This window comes from Tachyglossus aculeatus, chromosome 4 (genome assembly GCF_015852505.1).
Source record: "Tachyglossus aculeatus isolate mTacAcu1 chromosome 4, mTacAcu1.pri, whole genome shotgun sequence".
Lineage (NCBI taxonomy): Eukaryota > Metazoa > Chordata > Mammalia > Monotremata > Tachyglossidae > Tachyglossus > Tachyglossus aculeatus.
This window is the reverse complement of record NC_052069.1, coordinates 30,255,871-30,276,001: the sequence shown is the minus strand read 5'-3', so window position 1 is coordinate 30,276,001 and position 20,131 is coordinate 30,255,871. Positions and strand designations below refer to the sequence as shown.

Genomic DNA, 20,131 nt, shown 5'->3' with positions numbered 1-20,131 from the left:
CCTTGGGCAAGTCACTTCACTTCTCTGGGCCTCAGTTCTCTCATCTGTAAAATGGGGATGAAGACTGTTAGCCCCAGGTGGGACAACTTGATCAATCATATTTATTGAGCGCTTACTGTGTGCAGAGCACTGTACTAAGCACTTGGGAAGTACAAGTTGGCAACATATACAGTCCCTACCCAACAGTGGGATCACAGTCTAGAAGAGGGAGACAGAGAACAAAACCAAACACATTAACAAAATAAAATAGACTAGATATGTACAAGTAAAATAAATAGAGTAATAAATATGTACAAACATATATACATATATACAGGTGCTGTGGGGAAGAGAAGGAGGTTAGATGGGGGGATGGGGGGGTGAGGGGGAGAGGAAGGAGGGGGCTCAGTCTGGGAAGGCCTCCTGGAGGAGGTGAGGTCTCAGTAGGGCCTTGAAGGGAGGCTTGATAACCTTGTATCTACCCCAGCGCTTCGAACAGTGCTTTGCACATAGTAAGCGCTTAATAAATGTCATTATTATTACTATTATTGTTATGTGAGGAACTTCACTTTGATTCAGAGGGCTACGGTTAGAGTGTGAAGGGCTTTGGGAGGTGGAGAGCTATGGAAGCCAAGCAATGCTCCAGGAAGATGATCCATCATCATCAATCGTATTTATTGAGCGCTCACTATGTGCAGAGCACTGTACTAAGCGCTTGGGAAGTACAACTTGGCAATGATCCACACAGCAGGGTGACTACCACAGAGGTTGGAAGGGAAAGGGGGTAGAGATAGGGAGACTAGAAGCATTCAGACATTCTGCAGCCCTCAGGTGGGGCCAAACCATTGCCCCTCACTCACTTTCTGCCGTGCATGCACACAATGTAACAATGTCATACGCAACATTTTGCGAGATGGCGTTTCATTGCCACCCCTCAACCATCCTGAGCACCTCGGTTCTGACTTTCAGCTTGCCAACAGGTCACCTCGGCCCCACCAGCAGCTTGGAGAAGGACGGAAGGGCAGCCACCTTTGAGGGAAGATGTGCACTGGCCATAATAATTGTGGTACTTGCTACGCGCTTACGATGTGCCAAGAGCTCTACTAAGCATTGGGGGGTATATGCAAGAAGATCAGATCCCACATGGGGCTCCCACTCTAAGTAGAATGGAGAGGAGGCATTCATTCATTCATTCAATCGTATTTACTGAGCGTCTACTGTGTGCAGAGCACTGTACTAAGCGCTTGGAAAGTACAATTTAGCAACAGATAGAGACAATCCCTACTCAAAAACAGGCTCACAGTCTCGAAGCGGGAGACTATATGTATATATGTTTGTACATATTTATTACTCCATTTATTTATTTTACTTGTACATATCTATTCTATTTATTTTATTTTGTTAGTATGTTTGGTTTTGTTCTCTGTCTCCCCCTTTTAGACTGTGAGCCCACTGTTGGGTAGGGACTGTCTCTATATGTTGCCAATTTGTACTTCCCAAGCGCTTAGTACAGTGCTCTGCACACAGTAAGCGCTCAATAAATACGATTGATGATGATGATGATGATGATGAGGGAACTGAGGGATCGACTTGCCCAGTCACCCAGTGAGTCCTTAGAATCAGAAAGACGTGGGTTGTAATCCAAGCCCCGCCACTTGTCTGCTGTGTGAACTTGGGCAAATCACTTAACTTTTCTGTGCCTCTGTTACCTCATCTGGAAACTGGGGATGAAGACCGTGAGCCCCACGTGGGACATGGACTGTGTCCAACCTGATTACCTTGGATCTGCTCCAGCATTCAGACACTACCGGGCACACAGTAAGCCCTTAACTACCATTAAATAAATAAAAAAAATAACCCAGGCCCTCTGACTCTCAGGGCTGTGCTCTTTCCACAAGGCCACACTGCTTTTCGCATCAGCATGGGCACTGCTGTTGTCATCGCTGGCAACCACTTTGTAATGCCACACAGTGCCCATCTTTGAAAAGGGCAGTGACACAGCCACTTTTCAGAGAAGCCGTCACACCTCTTTCATAATAATGGCATTTATTAAGCACTTATTATGTGCAAAGCACCGTAGTCCCACTGGCTACCCTCAGCCCCGCAGTTCCCTGAGGCCATGGCTCACCTCACAGACTGTCTGAAGCCAATCCTGCTCCAGTGCTCACACTGTTGTAGACTGTGAGCCCACTGCTGGGTAGGGACTGTCTCCATATGTTGCCAATTTGTACTTCCCAAGCGCTTAGTACAGTGCTCTGCACACAGTAAGCGCTCAATAAATACGATTGATGATGATGATCACGAATGGCCAGGGTCACTTGGGTGACTGCTGCTGAGGCCCGCTGGTTTGCCACAAACACAAGATGGAAACCGCCAATCGAGCCCCACTGTCTTCATGAAAAACTCGACTGTGTTTGATCTGATTATCTTGGATCTAGCCCAGTGGTCAGCAGAGTGCTTGGCACCCAGTGAGGGCTTAATAAACACCGTAACTCATCAAGAACTCCACCTTTTTTGGAACCTAAAGAATAAAATAACCACTGAAACTCACGGTCACGGCATCTCTGCGAGGAAAATTACACCCTGAAGTTCATTTCTGGGATTTTGTTTTTACACGGCAATGACTTTCTGTTCCTCTCTTATTAGAAGATTGCTATGAATTGGAAATGTGATTTTGAAAGCAAAAGAGACCGTATGTAAAAATAACTTCAGCCACCTATTCAATCCAACTCTTTTCATCTAGGGCTGCTTACGACAGTAAATGGAAAAATCAAATTTGATTACTTCTTGAAAGAAAGCTAACAACTGCATCTTCCCCACCCTCAAAAACCCCCATTGGCATTCCATTTCCCTCTGCATCAAGCAAAAACCCCTCCCAATCAGCTTCAAGGCTCTCCACCAACTTTTCCCATTTTATATACGTGCTCCTCGCCAGCTCAGTTCCTTCCAAGCAAACTCTAAACCTGCTTTGCTTCTGGCTCCCACCCCCATCTCAGCATTCTCGTTAATCCTCTGGTCCAGCACTCTTTCCCATCTCCCCACTAATTCTGACAGATCATAGCCCTCCCTACGATCAAAGCTCTCCTTAAGTCCCACTTCCTCCCAAAAGCCTTCCCCGATTAATTCCCCAAACACCAAGATGTTTACTTTATTTATTTATTTATTCATTTATTTTATTTATACATATCTATTCTATTTATTTTATTTTGTTAGTATGTTTGGTTTTGTTCTCTGTCTCCCCCTTTTAGACTGTGTGCCCACTGTTGGGTAGGGACTGTCTCTATATGTTGCCAATTTGTACTTCCCAAGCGCTTAGTACAGTGCTCTGCACATAGTAAGCGCTCAATAAATACGATTGATGATGATGATGATGATGATGTATCATCTCACCAGCCTTTGCTAGCATTTTTGTATTTATGCTCATCATCAGCACTCGTGCTATTCAATTGTACATTCAGTTATTTATACAGATACGTTTATGTCTATCTCTGCTTTGGAATATGAACTCCTTGAGCGGTAGGGATCATGTCTCTTCTTCTGTTGCACCTTCCTAGTAGTACTGTACACTGTATCAAGTGAGCACTCAATAAGTATCATTATTACTTCTAGTAAAAAAAAAATCCTTTGAACAATGTTGGAAAACATGATTGACTCCCACATTTAAATGGCAGGTTTCGGCTTAAAAGCTATACAGTATAAGGTCTATAAATGAATCTACAAGGGCATTGCTGAGATTTTCTGAGATTTCAGAGAATTGCAAGAGGTTGGTTCACCCTCTAAAAAGGATTGGCAAGTTTCTAAATTTAGGCTATCCGGAAGACAGTGAACTATTACCAACTAGACCAGAGATGGATGATGATTTGGGCTAGAGGGCTGCTTACTGAGTTTGAGTAAATTATTGAGAACACTCAGATAAACATAATATTGGGTGTTCACAATAATAATAATGTTGGTATTTGTTAAGCGCTTACCATGTGCAAAGCACTGTTCTAAGTGCTGGGGTAGATACAAGGTAATCAGGTTGTCCCATGAGGGGCTCACAGTCTTCATCCCCATTTTTTACAGATGAGGGAACTGAGGCCCAGAGAAGTGAAGTGACTTGCCCAAAGTCACACAGCTGACAAGTGGCAGAGCCAGGATTTGAACCCATGACCTCTGACTCCAAAGCCTGTGCTCTTTCCACTGAGCCACATTGCTTCCCCTAACGCTGTGACATATACTGGGTGAAGAATACTTTCTGTAATTTATACAAATTTACAACACATAAATATATAACAAGTAAACAGTAGTCACTACAGTGTGAGCTCCCTATGAGCATTCATTCATTCATCTTTATTGAGCGCTTACTGTGCACAGAGTATTGATTGATTGATTGCCAACTTGTACTTCCCAAGCGCTTAGTACAGTGCTCTGCACACAGTAAGCGCTCAATAAATATGATTGATTGATTGATACTGTACTAAGTGCTTAAGCAGGAACTGTGCCCTGTACTTCTGTTTTACAGTACGGTGCATTGCTCTCTGTAGGTGCTCAATATATACCATTACTACTACTACTGTAGTTACAGGGTGAATCAACTCAATAAAATATTCTCATTGGCAACTACAGTACGAAAAACATTTTTTCTTTGGCTGGAGAGTAGCGGTACATCACCCTCAGCTGTAACTCTGACCACCCCTGAATCCGCCCATGCCTGACAAAATTATCTGGCTTTATTTTATGATCCTCTCAGGCAGCCCTTTCCAATTGAAATCCTGCATATATTTAAGAACCATCAACTAATTCTGCACTGGGCACATTCTGACTCCACCAACACTCAAGGATTTCAATCATTCAGTCGTATTTATTGAGCGCTTACTGTGTGCAGAGCACTGTACTGGGCGCTTGGGAAGTACAAGCTGGCAACAAAAGGATGCTTTTCATTATGTCCTTGAGGGCAGGAATCATGTCTACTCACTCTACCGTATTCTTCCAAGCATTTAGTACAGTTCCCTGAGCTCAGAAAGCACTCAATAATCAATCAATCAATCGTATTTATTGAGCGCTTACTATGTGCAGAGCACTGTACTAAGCGCTTGGGAAGTACAAATTGGCATCACATAGAGACAGTCCCTACCCAACAGTGGGCTCACAGTCTAAAAGGGGGAGACAGAGAACAGAACCAAACACACCAACAAAATAAAATAAGTAGGATAGAAATGTACAGGTAAAATAAATAAATAAATAAATAGAGTAATAAATATGTACAACCATATATACATATATACAGGTGCTGTGGGGAAGGGAAGGAGGTAAGACGGGGGGATGGAGAGGGGGACGAGGGGGAGAGTCAATAAGTACCAGTGAATTGGTACTTATACTGGTACTGGTACTCAATAAGTACCAGTGAATTGCTGTGAACCGCCACCCCAAACCCCACAGACTGAGGGGTGTGTGTGTGAGCCCGCTGTTGGGTAGGGATTGTCTCTATATGTTGCCAACTTGTACTTCCCAAGCGCTTAGTACAGTGCTCTGCACACAGTAAGCGTTCAATAAATATGAATGATGATGATGATGATGATGAGGGTTCCCGGATCAGTCGTGACATCCTCTTCCAGTCAACCAAAAGAAACCTCCACCGGAGAGAGCCCCTAATCAATGGTGTTTACTGAGCGCCTATTTTTATTTTCCATGGTTATGTGTTAAGCACTTTATATGTTCCAAGCGCTCTACTAGGCCCTGGGGTAGTTACAAGCTAATCAGGTTGGACACAGTCCAGATCTCACATTTGGGTTCACAATCCCCATTTTCCGGATGAGGTGCAGGGAAATCACTTGCCCAAGGTCACACAGGAGAGACACACGGGCTCTTTCCACTGAGCCACGCCATATATCGTCATCAATCGTATTTACTGAGCGCTTACTGTGTGCAGAGCACTGTACTAAGCGCTTGGGAAGTACAAATTGGCAACATATAGAGACAGTCCCTACCCAACAGTGGGCTCACAGTCTAAAAGATATATCTACGCCATATATCTAACTTATTCCCTTCCCCACAGCACCTGTATATATGTATATATGCTTGTACGCATTTATTACTCTATTTATTTATTTTACTTGTACATATCTATTCTATTTATTTTATTTTGTTAATTTGTTTTGTTTTGTTCCCTGTCTCCCCCTTCTAGACGGCGAGCCCACTGTTGGGTAGGGACCGTCTCTATATGTTGCCAACTTGGACTTCCCAAGCGCTTAGTACAGTGCTCTGCACACAGTAAGCGCTCAATAAATAAATACGATTGATTGATTGACTGAGTACAAGGCGACAGAGTTGGTAGAAAAGTTCTCTGCCCACAGTGAGTTTACAGTCTATTGGGGAACCACCCGCCTCCCCACCCTCCGGCTGCACCTTCATGGCTAGAGCACAGGCCTGGGAGTTGGAAGGTCATGGGTTCTAATTCCGGCCCCGCTACCTGTCTGCCGTGTGACCTTGGGTAAGTCACTTCTCTTCTCTGTGCCTCAGTTCCTTCATCCGTAAAGTGGAGGTTAAGACCGTGTGCCCCTTCTACAACATGGGCAATGTCCAACCTGATTACCTTGCATCTACCCCCAGTTCTTGGTACAAGGCCTGCAGGAAATGTGTCTGAATACTGTACTCTCCCAGGCGTTTACTACAGCGCTCGCACACGGTAAGTGCTCAACATGGACAGTGTCCAAACGTTATCTTGCACCTACCCTCAGTGCTTAGGACAGCGCCTGCAGGAAATGTGTGCACTGTTGGGTAGGGACCGTCTCTATATGTTGCCAACTTGTACTTCCCAAGCGCTTAGTACAGTGCTCTGCACACAGTAAGCGCTCAATAAATACGACTGATGATGATGACTCCCAAGCGTTTAGCACAGTGCACTGCACACAGAAAGTGCTCAACAGAGACAGTGTCCAACCTGATTATCTTGTCAGCTGTGTGACCTTGGGCAAGTCACTTCACTTCTCTGGGCCTCAGTTCCCTCATCTGTAAAATGGGGATGAAGACTGTGAGCCCCACGTGGGACAACCTGATTACCTTGTCTCTACCCCAGTGCTTAGAAAAGTGTCTGGCACATAGTAAGCGCTTAACAAATACCAACATTATTATTATTATTATTATCTACCCCCAATGCTTAGTACAATGCCAGCAGGAAATGTGTCTATTCAGTGTACTCTCCCGAGCGCTTAGTACAGTGCACCGCTCACAGTAAGCACTCAATCAAGACGACAGTTTGACTGACATAGTAAGTGCTTAATCTGGAGAAAGAAGAGAGGAAAGACAGTATTCCCGACAATAATAATAATGATGATGGCACTGTTCTAAGCGCTGGGGGGGATACAAGGTGATCAGCTTGTCATCATCAATCGTATTTATTGAGCACTTACTGTGTGCAGAGCACTGTACTAAGCGCTTGGGAAGTACAAGTTGGCAACATATAGAGACAGTCCCTACCCAACAGTGGGCTCACAGTCTAAAAGGGGGAGACAGAGAACAAAACCAAACATACTAACAAAACAAAATAAATAGAATAGATATGGACAAGTAAAATGAATAAATAAATAGAGTAATAATAGGTACAAACAAATATACATATATACAGGTGCTGTGGGGAAGGGAAAGAGGTAAGGGGGGGGATGGAAAGGGGGACGAGGGGGAGAGGAAGGAAGGGGCTCAGTCTGGGAAGGCCTCCTGGAGGAGGTGTCCCACGTGGGGCTCACAGTCTTAATCCCCATTTTACAGATGCGGTAACTGAGGCACAGAGAAGTGAAGTGACTTGCCCAAGGTCACGCAGCAGACATGCAACGGAGCCGGAATTAGAACCCATGACCTCTGATTCCCAAGCCTGTGGTCTCTCCACTGAGCCACGCTGCTCCTATCCACTCAGCCCTCAGTCTTCACACCTCCTTGTGTACATATGTACAAATTTATAATTCTATTTATTTTATTAATGATGTTGATATTGATATTGACGCTACCGATGCCTGTTTACTTGTTTTGATGTCTGTTTCCCTCCCTTCTGGTCTGTGAGCCCATTGTGGGCAGGGACTGTCTCTACATGTTGCCAAACTGTACTTTCCAAGCGCTTAGTCCAGTGCTCTGCACAAAGAAAGCGGCTGGACATAGGAGTCGGAGGTCATAGGCTCTAATCCCAGCTTCGCCACGTGTCAGCTGTGTGACTTTGGGCAAGCCACTTCACTTCTCTGGGCCTCAGTTCCCTCATCTGTAAAATGGGGATAAAGACTGAGAGTCCCACATGGAAAAACCTTGTATCTCCCCCAGAGCTTAGAACAGTGCTTGGCACATAGTAAGCGCTTAACCAATACCAACATTATTATTATTAATAAAGAGGACTGGGAGTCAGAGGTCATGGGTTCTAATCCCGGCTCCGCTATGTGTCAGCTGTGTGACTTTGGGCAAGTCACTTGACTTCTCTGGGCCTCAGTTCCCTCATCTGGAAAATGGGGATGAAGACTGTGAGCTCCTTGTGGATCTCCTGATCACCTTGTATCTCCCCCAGCGCTTAGAACAGTGCTTGGCACATAGTAAGCGCTTAACAAATACCAACATTATTATTATTAATAAAGATGATTGGGAGTCAGAGGTCATAGGTTCTAATCCCAGCTCTGCCACTTGTCAGCTGTGTGACTTTGGGAAAGTCACTTCACTTCTCTGGGCCTCAGTGACTTTCTCTGTAAAATGAGAATGAAGACTGTGAGCCCCATGCAGGACAACCTGATCACCTTGTAATAATAATAATAATGATTGGCATTTATTAAGTGCTTACTATGTGCAAAGCACTGTCCTAAGTGATGTGGGGGATACAGGTGATCAGGCTGTCCCACCTGGGGCTCACAGTCTTCATCCCCATTTGACAGATGAGGGAACTGAGGCCCAGAGAAGTGAAGTGACTTGCCCAAAGTCACACAGCTGGCAAGTGGCGGAGCCGGGTTTAGAACCCAGGACCTCTGGCTCCCAAGCCCGGGCTCTTTCCACTGAGCCATGCTGCTTCTCTTGTATCTCCCCTAGCGCTCAGAACAGTGCTTGGCACATAGTAAGCACTTAACAAATGCCATCGTTATTACCATTATTCAGTGGAAAGAGCCCGGGCTTTGGAGTCAGAGGTCATGGGTTCAAATTCCGACTCCGCCAATTATCAGCTGGGTGACTTTGGACAAGTCACTTTACTTCTCTGGGCCTCAGTTTCCTCATCTGTGAAATGGGGATTATGACTGTGAGCCCCCTGTGGGACAACCTGATCACCTTGTAACCTCCCCAGCGCTTAGAACAGTGCTTGGCACACAGTAAGCGCTTAACAAATGCCATCATCATCATTATTATTATTATGAATGACTGACTGACTGAAGCGAACCCAAGGATGTCGCCAGCCACACCCTCCCCCTCCCCCTCCCATTCATTCATTCAACTGTATTTATGTACAGTGCTCTGCACACAGTAAGCGCTCAATAAATACGATTGATGATGATTGAGCACTTACTGTGTGCACAACACTGTACTAAGCACTTGGAAACTACAATTCAGCAATTGAGAGAGACAATCTCTGCCCACACAGGGCTTACAGTCTAGAAGCGGGAAGACAGACATAAAACAAGTAAACAGGCATCAATATAGATCAATAAAATTATAGATACATACACATCAAAACACATACACAGGCATCATGTAGACTGCGCCTTAGTTCCCTCATCTGTAAAATGGGGATGAAGACTGTGAGCCCTCCGGGGGACAACCAGATCACCCTGTAACCTCCCCATTGCTTAGAACAGTACTTTGTACATCATCATCATCATCATCATAATAATAATAATAACAATGGCATTTATTAAGTGCTTACTATGTGCAAAGCACTGTTCTAAGTGCTGAATAGTAAGTGCTTAACAAATTTGTTTTGTTTTGTTGTCCCCCTTCTAGACTGTGAGCCTGCTGTTGGGTACGGACCGTCTCTGGATGTTGCCGACTTGTGCTTCCCAAGCGCTTAGTCCAGTGCTCTGCACACAGCAAGCGCTCAATCAATACGATTGCATGAATGAAATGCCATGATTATTATGATTATTATCGATATAAATAGAATTATAAATATATAAATACATAAGTGCTGTGTGGTGGGGGGGGGGGAGAGCAAAGGGAAGGGAAGCTGAGGAAAAGGGGGGCTGAGTCTGGGAAGGAAGGCCTCTTCTGTGAGCCCGCTGTTGGGTAGGGACCGTCTCTAGATGTTGCCGACTTGTACTTCCCAAGTGCTTAGTACAGTGCTCGGCACGCAGTAAGCGCTCAATCAATACGATTGAATGAATGAAATGCCATGAGGATGATTATTATCGATATAAACAAATAGAATTATACATATATAGATAAATACATAAGTGCTGTGTGGTAGGGAGAGAGTGGGGAAGAGCAGAGGGAAGGGGAGCTGAGGAAAAGGGGGGCTGAGTCTGGGCAGGAAGGCCTCTTCTGTGAGCCTGCTGTTGGGTAGGGACCGTCCCTCCATGTTGCCGACTTGGACTTCCCAAGCGCTTAGTCCAGTGCTCTGCACACAGTAAGCGCTCAATCAATACGACGGAATGAACAAAATACCATCATTATCATTATTATCGATATAAATACATGGAATTATACACATATACATAAATACATAAGTGCTGTGTGGTAGGGAGAGGGGGGAAGAGCAAAGGGAAGGGGAGCTGAGGAAAAGGGGGGCTGAGTCTGGGCAGGAAGGCCTCTTGTGTGAGCCCGCTGTTGGGTAGGGACCGTCTCTAGATGTTGCCGACTTGTCCTTCCCAAGTGCTTTAGTCCAGTGCTCTGCACACAGTAAGCGCTCAATCAATACGACTGAATGAATGAATGAAATGCCATGATGATGATGATGATTATTATCGATATAAACAAACAGAATTATACATGTATAGATAAGTACATAAGTGCTGTGTGGGAGGGAGAGGGGGGAAGAGCAAAGGGAAGGGGAGCTGAGGAAAAGGGGGGCTGAGTCTGGGCAGGAAGGCCTGTTCTGTGAGCCCGCTGTTGGGTAGGGACCGTCCCTCTATGTTGCCGACTTGTGCTTCCCAAGCGCTTAGTCCAGTGCTCGGCACACAGTAAGCGCTCAATCAATAGGACTGAATGAGTGAAATGCCATTATTATTATTATCGATATAAATAGAATTATACATAAATACATAAGTGCTGTGTGGAAGGGAGAGAGGGGGAAGAGCAGAGGGAAGGGGAGCTGAGGAAAAGGGGGGCTGAGTCTGGGAAGGAAGGCCTCTTCTGGGAGCCCGCTGTTGGGTAGGGGCCGTCTCTAGATGTTGCCGACTTGGACTTCCCAAGCGCTTAGTCCAGTGCTCTGCACACAGTAAGCGCTCAATAAATACGACTGAAAGAACGAAGTAGCATCATCATTATTATTATTATCGATATAAATACATAGAATTATACGTATATAGCTAAATACATAAGTGCTGTGTGGTAGGGAGAGGGGGGAAGAGAAAAGGGAAGGGGAGCTGAGGAAAAGGGGGGCTGAGTCTGGGAAGGAAGGCCTCTTCTGGGAGCCCGCTGTTGGGTAGGGACCGTCTCTAGATGTTGCCGACTTGGACTTCCCAAGCGCTTAGTACAGTGCTCGGCATGCAGTAAGCGCTCAATCAATACGATTGAATGAATGAAATGCCATGATGATGACTATTATCGATATAAACAAATAGAATTATACATAGATATATAAATACATAAGTGCTGTGTGGTAGGGAGAGAGGGGGAAGAGCAAAGGGAAGGGGAGCTGAGGAAAACGGGGGGCTGAGTCTGGGAAGGAAGGCCTCTTGTGTGAGCCCGCTGTTGGGTAGGGACCGTCTCTAGATGTTGCCGACTTGTACTTCCCAAGCGCTTAGCCCAGTGCTCTGCACACAGTAAGCGCTCAATAAATACGACTGAAAGAACGAAGTACCATCATCATTATTATTATTATCGATATAAATACATAGAATTATACATATATAGCTAAATACATAAGTGCTGTGTGGTAGGGAGAGGGGGGAAGAGAAAAGGGAAGGGGAGCTGAGGAAAAGGGGGGCTGAGTCTGGGAAGGAAGGCCTCTTCTGGGAGCCCGCTGTTGGGTAGGGACCGTCTCTAGATGTTGCCAACTTGGACTTCCCAAGCGCTTAGTACAGTGCTCGGCCCACAGTAAGCGCTCAATAAATACGACTGAATGAACGAAATGCCATCATCATTATGATTATCAATATAAATAAATAAAATTATAGATAAATACATAAGTGCTGTGTGGCAGAGGGAAGGGGAGCTGAGGAAAAGGGGGGCTGAGTCTGGGCAGGAAGGCCTCTTCTGTGGGCCCGCTGTCGGGTAGGGGCCGTCCCTCTATCATCAATCATCAATCGTATTTATTGAGCGCTTACTATGTGCAGAGCACTGTACTAAGCGCTTGGGAACTTACAGTCTTGAGGGGGAGACAGACATCAAAACAAGTTTTGATGTCTGTCTCCCCCTTTTAGACTGTGAGTTCCCAAGCGCTTAGTACAGTGCTCGGCCCACAGTAAGAGCTCAATAAATACGACTAAATGAACGAAATGCCATCATCATTATTATTATTATCAATATAAATAAATAAAATTATAGCTAAATACATAAGTGCTGTGTGGTAGGGAGAGAGGGGGGAAGAGCAGAGGGAAGGGGAGCTGAGGAAAACGGGGGGCTGAGTCTGGGCAGGAAGGCCTCTTCTGGGAGCCCGCTGTTGGGTAGGGGCCGTCCCTCCATGTTGCCGACTTGTCCTTCCCAAGCGCTTAGTCCAGTGCTGTGCACACAGTAAGCGCTCAATCAATACGATCGAATGAATGAATGAAAGGAGGTGAGCCTCTAGTAGGCCGGTGAGGCAGGCGGCCCCCCCCCCCCCCCGTGGTCCGTCCCCCCCTGCCCCCCCGTCCCCCTCCCCCCCGTCCTTACGGTCCCCGGGGTGGCGGCGGCGGAGGGTCGGCGTGTCCGCGTGTCCGCGCGCCCGCTGTCGGTGGGGGGCGGTGAGGGGAGAGGGCCGCCTCCTCAGGCCGCCGCCTCCTCAGGCCGCCGCCTCCTCAGGCCGCCGCCTCCTCAGGCCGCCGCCACCGCCCCGTCCGCCCAGGCGCACAGCGCGCGGGGCGGGGCCGCCGCCGCCGCCGCCGCCGCCTCCTGACGGGCCGGGCGGGGCCGCGGGGCCTTGCCGTTGCCCGGCTACGGGAGGCGGGCCCCCGCCGCGCCGCGCCGCGCCGTCCGAGGAGGAGGAGGAGGAGGAAGGGAGAGGGGCGGGGCGGGGCCGGGCCGGGCCGGGCCGGGTGAGGTGAGCGGAGCGGACGGAGGCCTGGCTTGCGGGGTCAGGCCGGCGAGGCCCCCGCCGGCCCAGCCGCTGCCCTCGGCCCGCACGGCTCACCAGGTCCTCTGACGGCCTCCAGCCTGACCCCCCCCCGTCCTCCTCCCTCCTTCCCCTCCTTCCTCCTCCCCGCCCTCCTCCTCCTGCTTCCCCCTCAGCCCTCCTTCCTTCCTCCGACCTGCTGCATCCTCCTCCCTCCTCTCCCGTCTTCCTTCCTCAGCCCTCCTTCCTCCCTCCCTCTTTCCTCCGCAGTCCTCCTCCCCTTCCCCCTCAGCCCTCCTTCCCCCTCAGCTCTCCTTCCTCCCTCTTCCGACCTCCTCAGCCCTCCTCCCTTCCTCCCCCCTCCCTCTTCCCTCCCTCCTCCCTTCCTCCCCCCTCCCTCTTCCCTCCCTCCTCCCTCCCTCCCTCCTCCCTCCCTCCCCCCTCCCTCTTCCCTCCCTCCTCCCTTCCTCCCCCCTCCCGCTTCCCTCCCCCCTCCCGCTTCCCTCCCCCCTCCCTCCCTCTTCCCTCCCCCCTCCCTCCCTCTTCCCTCCCCCTCCTCCCTCCCTCTTCCCTCCCCCTCCTCCCTCCCTCTTCCCTCCCCCTCCCTCCTCCCTCCCTCCCTCTTCCCTCCCCGTCTTCCTCCCCCCTCCTCAGCCCTCCTTCCCCCTCACCCCTCCTACTTCCTCCCTCCCTCTTCCCTCCTCCGTCCCCCTCCTTCCCCCGTCCTCCTCCTCCCTCCTCAGCCCTCCTTCCCGCTCAGCCCTCTTCCCTCCTCCGCCCTCCTCCTTCCCCCTCAGCCCTCCTTCCTTCCTCCCTCTTCAGTCCTCCTCCCGCCGTTCTCCTTCCCCATCCTCCGCCTCCTCTCTCATTCATTCATTCCTTCATTCAATCGTATCTATTGAGCGCTTACTATGTGCAAAGCGCTGTTCTAAGAGTTGGGGAGGATACAAGGTGATCAGGTTGTCCCACGTGGGGCTCACCGTCTTAATCCCCATTTTACAGATGAGGAAACTGAGGCACAGTGAAGTGACTTGCCCAAAGTCACCCAACTGACAATTGGCAGAGCAGGGATTTGAACCCATGACCTCTGACCCCAAAGCCCGGGCTCTTTCCACTGAGCCACGCTGCTTCCTTCGGTCCGCAGGGCTGCCCAGACTCTGCGTCGGCCTCCCGCCCGCCCTCTTCCCTCCTCCTCAGTCCTCCTCCCTTCCTTCTCAGCCCTCCTCCTTCCTCCCTCCTACTCCTTCCCTCTCTTCCGCCCTCATTCATTCATTCATTCATTCCTTCCTTCAATTGTATTTATTGAGCACTTACTGTGTGCAGAGCACTGGACTAAGCGCTTGGGAAGTACAAGTCGGCAACAGAGACGGTCCCTACCCAACAACGGGCTCACCCTCCTCTTCAGTCCTCAGCCCTCCTTCCTCCCTCCTCCTCAGTCTTTATCTCTCTTCCCTCCCTTCTTCCTCAGTCTTTATCCCTCCTCCCTATCCTCCCCCTTCCTCCCTACCTCTCCTCCCTCCTCAGTCCTCATCCTTCCTCCCCCCTCCTCAGCCTTAATAATAATAATAATAATAATAATGGTATTAAGCTCTTACTATGTGCCGAGCACTGTTTTAAGCGCTGGGATAGATACAAGGTTAACAGTTTGTCCCACGTGGGGCTCACGGTCTTAATCCCCATTTTACAGATGAGGGAACTGAGGCCCAGAGAAATGACGTGACTTGCCCAAAGTCACACAGCTGACAAGTGGCGGAGTCGGCATTCGAACCCATGACCTCTGACTCCCAAGCCCTTGCTCTTTCCACTAAGCCACAATGCCTTCATCCCTCCTTCCCCTCCTTCCTCCTCCCCCTTTTCCCCCTCCTCTACTCCCCTTTCCTTCCTCCCCCTGCTCCTCCCTCCTCAGTCCTCATCCTTCCTTCCTCATCCGCCCTCCTCCTCAGTCTTCATCCCTCCCTCCGCCCCGTCGCCCTTGTGGCCCGGATGTTGACTCCATTGTGGCTAAAAAGGTGACCCCGATCCTTGCCCCTGAGCCCCTTGCCTTAATATATATTTACCGGGCCGACGCTTCACACTCTACCCAGTTTAGCTTCTTAGTTTCCCGGACCAGGCCGTGTGACCTTGGGTGAGTCACAATCTCTGTTTCCCCATCTGTAAAATGGGCATCAGCTCTCTCCCCCTTAGACTGCAAACCCTCCGTGAGACACCAATCGCGGCCAAATTATCTTGCCTGCTGGAGGCATATAGTAATTTAAATATATGCCACGGTTATTATTATTATTATTATTATAGCCTCCCGTTTCCTGATTGCAACATTCCCAGTTAGGCTACTTGCTCTCGCCACATTATCCTACGTTTAGTCACTCATTTCTCTTCATCATACAGCAATGTTCCGGGTATCCTGGAGCCATCAAGATTGAGATGTGGGACATTCCTTGAGTAAGACATTACTAAGACTCTTTGGAATCCTGTGCTACCCAATTATAGAACAATAATAATTATGGTTTTTGGTAAGGGCTTGATATGTGTGGGGTGCTGTACTAAGCCCTGGGGTGGAAACAAGCAAACCAGGATGGACACAGTCACTGCCCCACATAGAGTTCAAAGTCTCAGTCCCCATTTTACGGATGAGATAATTGAAGCACAGAGAGGTGAAATGACTTGCCCAAGGACAAACAGCAGACAGTGGCAGAGCCTAAATTCGAACCACGACCTTCTGACTCCCAGGCTTTTGCCCCCTCCAATCTGGCTTCCATCCCCTATACTCCACTGAAACTGCCCTCTCAAAGGTCACCGACGACCTCCTTCTTGCCAAATCCAATGGCACCTACTCTATCCTAATCCTTCTCGACCTCTTAACTGACTTTGACACTGTGGACCATCCCCTTCTCCTCAACACGCTATCCAACCTTGGCTTCACAGTTTCCGTCCTCTCTTGGCTCTCCAGCCGTTCATTCTCAGTCTCCTTTGTGGGCTCCTCCTCCCCCTCCCATCCCCTTACTGTAGGGGTGCCTCAAGGGTCAGTTCTTGGTCCCTTTCTGTCCTCTATCTACACTCACTTCCTTGGTGAACTCATTCGCTCCCACGGCTTCAACTACCATCTCTATGTTGATGACACCCAAATCTACATCTCTACCCAAGCGCTTAGTACAGTGCTCTGCACACAGTAAGTGCTCAATAAATACGATTGATTGATTGATTCCACCTCCCTCCCTCCTGGCTCGTATCTCCTCCTGCCTTCAGGGCACCACCACCTGGGTGTCTGCCCGCCATCTAAAACTCAACATGTCCAAGACTGAGCTCCTTATCTTTGCTCCCAAACCCTGTCCTCTCCCCGATTTTCCCATCACCGTGGACCATCCTTCCCGTTTCACAAGCCTGCAACCTTGGTGTCATCCTTGACTCTGCTCTCTGATTCACCCCACACATCCAGTCCATCACCAGAACCTGCCGGTCTCACCTCCACAACATCGCCAAGATCCGCCCTTTCCTCTCCATCCAAACTGCTACCTTGCTGGTTCAATCTCCCATCCAATCCCAACTGGATTACTGCATCAGACTCCTTTCTGATCTCCCATCTTCCTGTCTCTCCCCGCTTCGGTCTATACTTCAGTCTGCTGCCCCGATTATCTTTCCACAGAAACGTTCTGGGCATGTCACTCAAAAATCCCCAGTGGTTGCCCATCAACCTTCGCATGAAGCAAAGACTCACTTTTGGCTTCAAAGCTCTCCATCACCTTGCCTCCTCCTACCTCACCTCCCTTCTCCAGCCCATCCTGCACACTCTGCTCCTCTGCCGCTAACCTCCTCACTGGGCCTCATTCTCACCTGTCCCACCATCGACCCCCCTGGCCCACATCCTACCTCTTGCCTGGAATGCCCTCCCTCCACACATCCACCAAATTAGCTCTCTTCCTCCCTTCAAAGCCCTACTGAGAGCTCACCTACACCAGGAGGCCTTCCCAGACTGAGCCCCCCATCCTCCTCCCCTCCCCATCGCCCCCACTCTCTCCCTTTGCCCTACCCCCTTCCCCTCCCCAAAGCACTTGTATATATTTGTACATATTTATTACTCTATTTTATTAATGATGTGTATATATCTATAATTCTATTTATTTTGATGGTATCGACACTTGTCTACTTGTTCTGTTTTGCTGTCTGTCTCCCCCTTCTAGATTGTGAGCCCGTCGTTGGGTCGGGACCATCTCTATATGTTGCCGAATTGTACTTTCCAAGTGCTGAGTCCAGTGCTCTGCTCACAGTAAGTGCTCAAGAAATATGATTGAATGAATGAATGAATGAACTACACCCTGCTGCTTCTCAGTTTTACATGTTTACATGCTACCAATGCTAGCACCAAAATATTGAATAACATCAGGTCTACAGATGTTGTTCTCTCTGCTATGGGTCCAGTCAGATCTTTGTTAATGTTTTCAATGTCTAAATCAAATCATTCTTGTGGGGGCATATGTGTTTGTTTATCATATTTAATGAGTTGCTACGGTGTACAGAGCACTACACTAAGTATTTAGGAAAGTACAGTAGAATTATTAGACATGATCCCAGTCCTTAAGGACTTTTCAGTCTAGTGGAAGCAGAGAAGCAGCATGGCATAGTGGTTAGAGCACAGGCCTGGAAATCAAAAAGTCATGGGTTCTAATCCCAGCTCTGCCACTTGTTTGCTGTGTGATCTTGGGCAAGTCACTTAATTTCTCTTGGCGTCAGTTACCTTGATCTGTAAAATGGGGATCAAGACTGAGCCCCATGCGGGACAGGGACTGTGTTCAACCTGATTAACTTGTATCTACTCCAGCACTTAGAACAGTGCTTGGCACATAGTAAGCACTTAACAAGTACCATAATTATTTCTTATGAAATCTCTCGCTCCGTCCCTTCTCCCCTCCTTAACTTCCATCTTCAACCGCTCACTCTCCACTGGTTCCTTCCCCTCTGCCTTCAAACATGCCCATGTCTCTCCCATCCAAAAAAAACCCCTCTCTTGACCCCACCTCACCTTCTGGTTATCGCCCTATCTCCCTCCTACCGATCCTTTCCAGACTCCTTGAACGAGTCGTCTACACGCGCTGCCTCGAATTCCTCAACGCCAACTCTCTCCTCGACCCCCTCCAATCTGGCTTCCAACCCCTACATTCCACGGAAACTGCCCTCTCAAAGTTCACCAGTGACCTCCTGCTTGCCAAATCCAATGGCTCCTACTCTATCCTAATCCTCCTTGACCTCCCAGCTGCCTTCAAAACTGTGGACCACCCCCTTCTCCTCAACACACTATCCAACCTTGGCTTCACAGACTCTGTCCTCTCCTGGTTCTCCTCTTATCTCTCCGGCCATTCATTCTCAGTCTCTTTTGCGGGCTCCTCCTCCCCTCCCATCCCCTTACTGTAGGGGTTCCTCAAGGGTCAGTTCTTGGTCCCCTTCTGTTCTCTATCTACACTCACTCCCTTGGTGAACTCATTCACTCCCACGGCTTCAACCATCATCTCTATGCTGATGACACCCAAATCTACATCTCTGCCCCTGCTCTCTCTCCATCCCTCCAGGCTCGTATCTCCTGCTGCCTTCAGGACATCTCCATCTGGATGTCTGCCCGCCATCTAAAACTCAACATGTCCAAGACTGAACTCCTTATCTTCCCTCCCAAACCCTGCCCTCTCTCTGACTTTCCCATCACTGTTGACAGCACTACCATCCTTCCCGTCTCACAAGCCCGCAACCTCAGTGTCATCCTCGACTCCGCTCTCTCGTTCACCCCTCACATCCAATCCGTCACCAAAACCAGCCGGTCTCACCTCCGCAATGTCGCCAAGATCCGCCTTTTCCTCTCCATCCAAACCGCTACCCTGCTGGTTCAGTCTCTCATCCTGTCCCGACTGGATTACTGCATCAGCCTCATTTCTGATCTCCCATCCTCCTGTCTCTCCCCACTTCAATCCATACTTCATGCTGCTGCCCGGATCGTCTTTGTGCAGAAACGCTCTGGGCATGTTACTCCCCTCCTCAAAAATCTCCAGTGCTACCAATCAATCTACACATTAGGCAAAAACTCCTCACCCTGGGCTTCAAGGCTGTCCATCACCTCGCCCCCTCCTACCTCACCTCCCTTCTCTCCTTCTCCAGCCCAGCCCGCACCCTCCGCTCCTCTGCCGCTAACCTCCTCACCGTGCCTCGTTCTCGCCTATCCCGCCGTCGACCCCTGGCCCACATCATCCCCCGGGCCTGGAATGCCCTCCCTCCGCACATCCGCCAAGCTAGCTCTCTTTCTCCCTTCAAGGCCCTACTGAGAGCTCACCTCCTCCAGGAGGCCTTCCCAGACTGAGCCCCCTCCTTCCTTTCCCCCTCCTCCCCCTCTCTACCCCCGCCGCCTTACCTCCTTCCCCTCCCCACAACACCTGTATATATGTATATATGTCTGTACATATTTATTACTCTATTTATTTTACTTGTACTTATTTATCCTATTTGTTTTATTTTGTTAATATGTTTTGTTTTGTTGTCTGTCTCCCCCTTCTGGACTGTGAGCCCGCTGTTGGATAGGGACCGTCTGTATATGTTGCCAACTTGTACTTCCCAAGAGTTTAGTCCAGTGCTCTGCACACAGTAAGCGCTCAATAAGTACGATTGAATGAATGAATAAATGAATTAGTGGAGGAGACAGGCCTAAAATCATTTACAAATAGGAGGAAGAAAAAAGACAGGTGTACAAGCATTTTTGCTTAGTAGGAAATTAATCATATTTATTGAATGCTTACTTGGTGCCAAGCACTTTATTAAGTGCTTGGGAAAGTACAATAC

General features: G+C 48.7%; 1 protein-coding gene across 2 annotated transcripts in view; it reads right to left on the bottom strand.

The window, feature by feature from the left end:
• MIGA1 (mitoguardin 1) overlaps positions 1–13,000 on the bottom strand; it is an 86,377-nt gene extending 73,377 nt beyond the window's left edge. The window contains exon 1 of one of the 2 annotated variants that reach the window (XM_038745512.1): positions 12,943–13,000. The gene's annotated coding sequence lies outside the window, so the exon portion shown is untranslated. Of the gene's footprint in view, positions 1–930; positions 1,019–12,942 lie in introns of those variants that run through there. The other variant, XM_038745513.1, reaches the window with a different exon arrangement.
• Between the last annotated feature and the right edge of the window lie 7,131 nt (positions 13,001–20,131).